Source organism: Dipodomys merriami, unplaced genomic scaffold (assembly GCF_024711535.1).
Source record: "Dipodomys merriami isolate MVZ:Mamm:240054 unplaced genomic scaffold, mDipMer1.0.p SCAF_318, whole genome shotgun sequence".
NCBI classification, from domain to species: domain Eukaryota; kingdom Metazoa; phylum Chordata; class Mammalia; order Rodentia; family Heteromyidae; genus Dipodomys; species Dipodomys merriami.
This window is the reverse complement of record NW_027204693.1, coordinates 564373-572484: the sequence shown is the minus strand read 5'-3', so window position 1 is coordinate 572484 and position 8112 is coordinate 564373.

The following is an 8112-nucleotide window of genomic DNA, read 5'->3' as shown; positions in this document are numbered from 1 at the left end:
CATAGAGGTCCTTCACTTCTTTGGTTAAGTTAATTCCTAAGTATTTTATTTTTTGTGGGGCTATTACAAATGGAGTTGCTTTCCTAATTTCAGCCACACATTTCTCATTGTTGGCATATAGAAAAGCCATTGATTTTTGGGGGTTAATTTTATAACCTGCTACTTTGCCAAAGTTTTGAATCAGCTTGAGTAATTTGGGAGTGGAGTCTATGGGATTCTTTAAATACAAGATCATGTCATCTGCAAAGAGGGAAAGTTTTATTTCTTCTTTCCCTATTTGGATCCCCTTTATGTCTGCATCTTGCCTTATTGCTGTAGCTAGGCATTCTAATACTAGATTGAAGAGAAGTGGAGAGAGTGGGCATCCTTGTCTTGTTCCTGAGTTAAGAGGAAATGGCTTTAGTTTTTCACCATTGAGTATAATGCTGGCTGTAGGTTTGTCATATACAGCCTTTATTGTATTGAGGAATGTTCCATGGATTCCTAATTTTTCCAGAACCTTCATCATAAAGGGGTGTTGGATCTTGTCAAATGCTTTTTCTGCATCTATTGAGATAACCATGTGGTTCTTATTCTTGCTCCTGTTGATGTGATGAATAATATTAATTGATTTGCGTATATTGAACCAGCTTTGCATCCCTGAAATGAATCCTGTTTGATCATGGTGTATGATTTTTTGGATGAATTGTTGAAGTCGATTGGCCAAAATTTTGTTGAGAAGTTTTGCATCAATGTTCATCAAAGAAATGGGTCTATAGTTTTCTTTCTTTGATGAGTCCCTGCCTGGTTTTGGGATGAGGGTTATGATGGCTTCATAGAATGTGTTCGGTAGTGAGCTTTCTCTTTCAATTTCATTGAAGAGTTGGAGGAGTATTGGTGTGAGCTCTGCTTTGAAGGCCTTGTAAAATTCCGCTGTAAAACCATCTGGTCCTGGACTTTTCTTAGCTGGGAGGTCTCTTATTGCTGTTTCTATTTCAATGCTTGATATGGGCCTGTTAAGCTGGTTTAACTCATCTTGGTTTAGTTTTGGCATGTCAATATTTGCTAGGAAAAGGTCCATTTCTGTCAAGTTCTCAAACTTATTAGCATAAAGTTTTGAGAAGTATTCCCTTATAATGTTCTGAATCTTGGTTGTTTCCATGGTGATGTTTCCATTCTCATCTCTGAGTTTATTAATTTGGGTGTGCTCTCTCCTTTTTCTGATAAGGTTTGCTAAGGGTCTGTCAATTTTGTTAAGTTTTTCGAAGAACCAACTCTTTGTTTTGTTGATTCTTTCTATAGTTTTTTTGGATTCTAATTCATTTAATTCTGATTTAATTTTGATTATTTCTTTCCGTCTACTGGATTGGGGTTTATCTTGCTGCTCTTTTTCAAGGAGGTTTAGATGTGTCATTAAATTGTTAGTTTCCGATCTCTCCAATTTGTTGATGTAGGAGCTCAGAGCTATAAACTTTCCTCTGAGTACTGCCTTTGCTGTGTCCCTGAGGAGCTGGTAATTTGTGTGTTCATTTTTGTTGAATAGCATGAACATTTGAATTTCCTTTCTAATCTCTTCCATGACCCACTCATGATTCAGCAGTGTGTTGTTCAGCCTCCATGTGATACCGGACTTTCTTTGGTGGCTTTTGGTGTTGAGTTCTAATTTTATTCCCTTGTGGTCAGAGTGAATGCAAGGTATAACTTCAATGTTTCTGAATTTAGACAAGTTTGCTTTGTGGCCTAAAATGTGGTCTATTTTAGAAAACGTTCCATGTGCTGCTGAGAAGAACGTGTATTCTGATGCTGCTGGGTGAAATGTTCGGTAAATGTCTGTTAAGTCTAGTTGATCTATGCAGCTGTTTAGATCTGCGGTTTCTCTGTTGAGTTTTTGCCGAGTTGATCTATCTAGTGGGGAGAGTGGTGTGTTAAAATCCCCAACGATTAATGTCTTTGGATCTATCTGGGATTTGAGGGAAAGTAGTGTTTCTTTGATAAATTTGGGTGCTCCATTGTTTGGCGAATAGATATTTAGAATTGTAATATCCTCCTGAAGGAGAGATCCTTTAATTAGTATGTAGCGACCTTCTTTATCTCTTCTCACGAATTTTAATTTGAAGTCTATTTTATCTGATATTAGGATTGCAACTCCCGCCTGTTTATGAGGGCCGTTTGCTTGGTAGATTTTGTTCCAGCCTTTAACCCTGAAAATATGTTTGTTTTTACGGGCAAGATGTGACTCCTGCAGGCAGCAGATAGAAGGGTCTTGTTTTTTAATCCAACTAGACAGTCTATGTCGCTTAATTGGAGAGTTCAGTCCGTTAACGTTAAGAGATAGGACTGAGAGGTATTTGGGAGTTCCTGCCATGTTATCCACCTTCTTGGGGGCTGTGAAAACTGGGTTCTTCCTAAGGTTCTTGGATTCTCAGTTTGTGTGCAATTTCTTGGCCTTTGTTGCGTTCTTGTTGGTTTTCTATGTGTAGGACATCTTTAAGAATCTTTTGCAGGGCTGGTTTGGTGGAGATGTATTGTTTCAATTTTTCTTTGCTATGGAAGGTTTTTATTTGGCCTTCAGTTATGAAGGAGAGTTTAGCTGGGTACAGTATTCTTGGTTGATAGTTGTTTGTTTTTAGGGCATGGCATACGTCATTCCAGGCTCTTCTTGCTTTGATTGTCTCTGCTGAGAAATCTGAGGTATTTCTAATTGGTTTCCCTTTATAGGTGATTAACCTTTTCTCCTTGACAGCTTTAAGGATCTTTTCCTTGGTCTGGGTTGATCCTGTGTGGATTATAATGTGACGGTGAGATGTCCTATTCTGGTCTGGTCTATTTGGGGTTCTAAAAGCTTCTTGTATCTGAATAGGCCTATCTTTTTGTATGTTTGGGAAGTTCTCTGCTAGGATCCTGTTAAACAAATTTCCTAGACCATTAACTTCTGTTTCTAGGTGCTCCTCTACACCCATTATCCTTAAATTGGGCCTTCTGATGGTGTCCTCCAGGTGTTGGATAGACCTATCATATTTCTTGGACTTGTCTTGGATGGTTGTATGTTCTTTCTCTATAATATCTAGGCTGTCTTCAATCCCTGAGATTCGATCTTCTGCATGGTCTAACCTGCTGTCAAGACTCTCTACTTTGTTTTTTATTTCTTTTCCTTCTAATTGGTCAGCTTTGATGGCTTCAAGTTCTTTGTTGAAGCTCTGTTTTAGGTCTTGTATGAATTTCTTTACTTCCTTAATTTGGTGTTCAGTGTTTGTTCTCAAATCACTTAGTTGATTGCTTATGGTTTCTTTGGACTCCCATTCCTTCTGTTGGGTTCCATTCAGCATTCCCTTTGTGGTCTCCCTGACTTCCTTCAGCTCTTTGTTAATGGATTCCATGAATGTCTTTAGTGATCTTTGTGTATTCTCTACCTGGTCTCTTAATTCGTGAATTACTCTTTGATTAGTTTCCTCCCTTCTGTGGGATTCCTGCAGTTCTCTTTGAGTGTTCTCTGCCTGCTCACGCCATTCCTCCCTTTCTCTTTGAGTATTCTCAAGTTGTTCACGCAAATCCTGTATCTGTTTTTGAGAAGCTTCCTCACGCTTATGATATTCCTGTATAAACTTCTGGGATGCCTCCTCTCTCTCCCTATCACGCTCATACAGATTCCTTTGTACATTGTCAAACTTCTCATTTATCATGTTTGCTATTAGTGTTTGTAGAGCTATTTGGGAACTCTCCTCTGGATTATTCTTTATCTGTTCTAATCCCTGATTATCAAGATTGGGAATTGAGATACCCGAATTTGCCATTTTTCTTGTGTTTTTCCGGCTTACTCGGCCCATTTGAGATAAAGATTGCACCAGTTTTGTGCTAGAACACTATCTTAAGGCAACCATCAACCAAAGTTTGCATTTGTACAGTCAATAGTCTACAGATACAATCTAGTTCAACAGATACATCTATTCAACATCAAACGACTATATGTTAAAGGACTTCGAACCGCAGAAAAGAATTTGGAAAACCAGAAATTATTAGGATTAGTGAGAGATGTGGGTAAAAAATCGGAATAGATTGGTGTTGGGAGGCACAAGGAGAGTTAACTATGTCCTAATCACAGTGCAGGAAATGGGTTGGGTAGGATGCAAGTAGAGAGAGAGAGAAAAAGAAGAGACGGAAAGGGGAATAAAGAGAGACCAGAAAAAGAATAGAAACGTAAAAATTAATGTTATTATAGAGGTTAAAAGACCATCTATTTAGAGAGGAATGTGAATATGTTCAGAGAAGGGGAGGGACATTGAGGAGATGTGAAAAGCTTTAAGGGAGAAGAAAAGATCAGAAGTTCAGTAGAGCTAGATAAAAAACAAAAAGATAATTAAGAAAGAAAGAAAAAGAGAAAGAAGACAAGAAAAGAAAGGAAAACTCTCATTCACGTAATTCTGAAATAAAAATTATAAGATGAGAAAAAAAAAGTTACTGGAAAACAATTATTTTTTCAGAAGAGGCAAAAATTAAAGATTAATAAAAGTTTTAGAAGGGAAAAAATTTATATACATATATATATATATATATAAGGTAACAAAAAACAAAAAACAAGCAAAAAAAAAGAAAAGAAGAAGAAGAAAAAAAAAAAAAAAAAAAAAAAAAGAAAAAAAAAAGTCTTTTGATTTTTTTTTTTTGGGGGGGGGAGGAGTGGGAAGAATCCTGTATCTCCCTTTTATCTGCAACCAGTCTCTTGGAGTCTCTGGTCAGCTTGAGGTCCTGTGGCTTGATTGGTTTCTTAAGTCGGTTGGTTGGAAGAGGCAGAAAAATGCTCTGCTTTACCCAAAATTTTGAGATCCCCCTCCCAGGTTAGTTTTCTGGGAGGGTGGTCTGCTTTGAGAGTCACAAAAGAGGGGGATGTGGTGATGAGGCTAGGTTCTGGGTAGCGTTGAGGCCTTTCAACAAACAGTAGCTTTTCCCTGGGGCTTTTTTGTGATAAAGCTCACAGCGCCCAGCCTGGAGCCATTCTCAGGGTTTCTGTTTTTCAATTGATTGTGGTGGCTGCTAGAGGGAGGGGCAGCCTCTGGCTCTGGTTACCCAGTGAGGTTAGGCTGGCGCCTGAGCTGGGTGACTTTTCCCTGGATGGAGCTGAGTCTGGCAGGTCACTTCGGCGTTAAGTTCTTGTGACCTGCTAAATGACTCATTTTATTCCAAGGCCTGAGCTGGAGCTAGCAGCAACTCCGAGCTTTGTCGGTATCCAAGATGGAGACCACCGGTGCTGGGGGGGGGAGGGGTGGCCTTCCTTCCTCTGCTCCCTGAGGAGTGAGGATGTCGGGCTTGTACTCACGTCGAGTCTTGGATCCTGGGTCGTCTCTGGTGCCGAGTCTTGGATCCTGGGTCGTCTCTGGTCTGCAAGCTGCAGGGTGAAGATGTCCGCTCTTTGTTGATTCTTGCTGGTGTTGAGTAGAATCCGCTCGCCGCTGCGTCTGGCTCCTTCGTCCCGGACTCTCTGTGTGAGCGCTCAGGTATGGCCCCCGGCTGTGGTCTCTGCCGCTTGCGACCCTGTCGCCGCCGCCGCCGCCGTGGCGGCTGCTGGCGACCACTCGGTGCTTCTTTTTGCCTTGGCTTCCCCTCTCTTGTCTAACTCTCTGTCCTGTGATGGCACACTTGGTGTGATTCTCTGGCTTAGGACTGTTCACTGGAACTCTAAAGCTGCTTTCTATGCGAGAGCTTGTTCAGATTCCAGCTTCTCCTCCGCCATCTTCCCGGAACTACAGCATTTCTTTTTGAAGAAATGCAAGTGAAAATTAGGCTTGGAAAATCTATCATTGTACAATTCACTTCCAAAGCACTAAAATGTATACTATAGAAGGAAATAATATATGGCATGTGAAATATATGTCAGCAAAAAAATAACTATTGTTAAAAATACTTCACACAAATTGCAGAATACCTAAAAAGATGTTTTCCGTGTTGGCTAAAAACTATTTCTAAACTACAGCTTTTAGAACAAAGATTTGATTTCTGTTTATTTTGAGTTTTTTGGTCTTTTTATTTTATTTTTACAGAGATAACTCAATCAAAAAGTGTATGCGATAACTGGAATACCTAGGAATTATGCATCACTTATAAGTAATTGATAACATTTTCTGGAAGAAACTTTAAGCAAATGACAGAAGACTCAAATCTGTGCACCTGCGTTTTATGAAAGCCATATGTTACTTGCTCAATTCAATTGCTTTTCTCTACTTTGCTAGGAAAAAAAAGTATTCTCAAGATAAGAGCCAATAGCAATGAAAAGAAAAAAATACACTATTATCTTGATTTATTTGTGAAAATAACAAATGAAATAAAGCAATTCCATTTAAGGGACTCCAATATTAGTATCTATGAAGATGTTCCTGAATGCCAACATCCACTGAATTTTTGGAATTTTAATTTCTACCAACAGATTAAAACTAGAACAAGAAAACAAACACAGTCTTAGAGTAACCAGCCTTGGAATAAATTTCTTAATTGCTCTGAAATTACAAAAGAATTGATACTATTAAAAATGATTCTTTCCTGTGGAAATCATTTAAAAATGTTTAACACTTATTATAATTCAAATAGCAAACAAGAGTAATTTTTACATTATCATAGCAAATATTATTTTATTACTATCATAAAATGGAATAAAAGACCAGTGTCAATATGTTATCATTATTCTTAATTCCTAATCATTACCTAATATCTTAAACAATCTAAATAGTCATGTATTTAACATAGATATAAATATTCTATACTTTTACTTAATATTTTCCAGGGGAATGTATTCAGGTTTCTGAGAAATTTTCACAGCAGTTAAAAGATGCTTTTGTGAAATTACTGTAATATATTTTGTTGCTGCTGCTGTTGTTGTTGTTTACAAGGCCTGTGCATTGTCCCTAAGCCTTTTTATGCTCAATACCAGCACTCTACAACTTGAGGCACAGAACTAATTCCTGTTTATAGTGGTTAATTGGAGATAATAATCTAATAAGTAATTTTCTGTCTGGGCTAGTTTCAAAAACAAATCTAAGATCTCATTAACCAGAATAGCTCCATTTATAGGCGTGAGGCACTGGCACTTGATTTGATGTATTTTTAAAATTTTAAACATGGTTTAAGATGTTTGTTTCATTATAATGTACATAGTTCTACACATGAATTTAGATAGATGTATATATTTCTGATGACAAATAATCCCTAAAAATGTGTGTCTTTCTATACACACACACACACACACACACATATTTCTGAAGACATACACCTTCTAGAACTTTATGCTACTATTTTTCTTTACCTTTTTTTCATTTCAAAGATATACAGCCTATTTTTCCAAAAGTTTCCTAGAATAAAATGACTAACCTTCAATAGAAAGTAGAGTTTATTACTTTCAAAGGAATTTTAGATATACACATGATATTGTAGTAACATTTCTAGCATATTACTTGAAATGATTCTGTTCAAACTCTTAAATATTTGTGTCTAGTGGTGGGGAGAGAGGAAGTGAATTCATACTGGTTAAGAATTTGCAATACTTCAAAAATCTATTCCATAATTTGTTATAAGCACATAGTCAAGTTAACTGTTATGGCTTAGTTTTTTTGTTACTTTATTTGTTCAAAATATTAATATGGATGTATGCACAGCAGTAACATTAAAATTATTAATCAACAGAAAAATAATTGCAAAATCATAGATACATATCAGACTTTCAATAGTTAGCAATTATGATGCTAATATTAATTTTGATGATGGTGATGAAAACCACAGTGTACACTGATAATGACCATGCTGTGATTGAAAAGGAAAAGAAAAACTTTAAACAATTTTGAAGCTAGATTTCCCACATTGAATACATAATAATCAACAGCCTTGGATTACATACAATAAGAATAACAAGACGAGAGTTTCAATATTAAGAAACGTAATCACATAAACAGGTAGAGACAGTAAAAACCCTAATGTAATTCCTACAGTCTCTTTCATGTATACCACTATTCTTGGTGGTATTGTTTTCTTATAAATAAAATCATTAATTTCCACATTTTGATGGAATAAGATGTACTTTTCAACTTAGTCTGATTAGTTCAAATAATATTCTCATATACATACTATTCAATACCAATGTTTTCCAATGATATATTA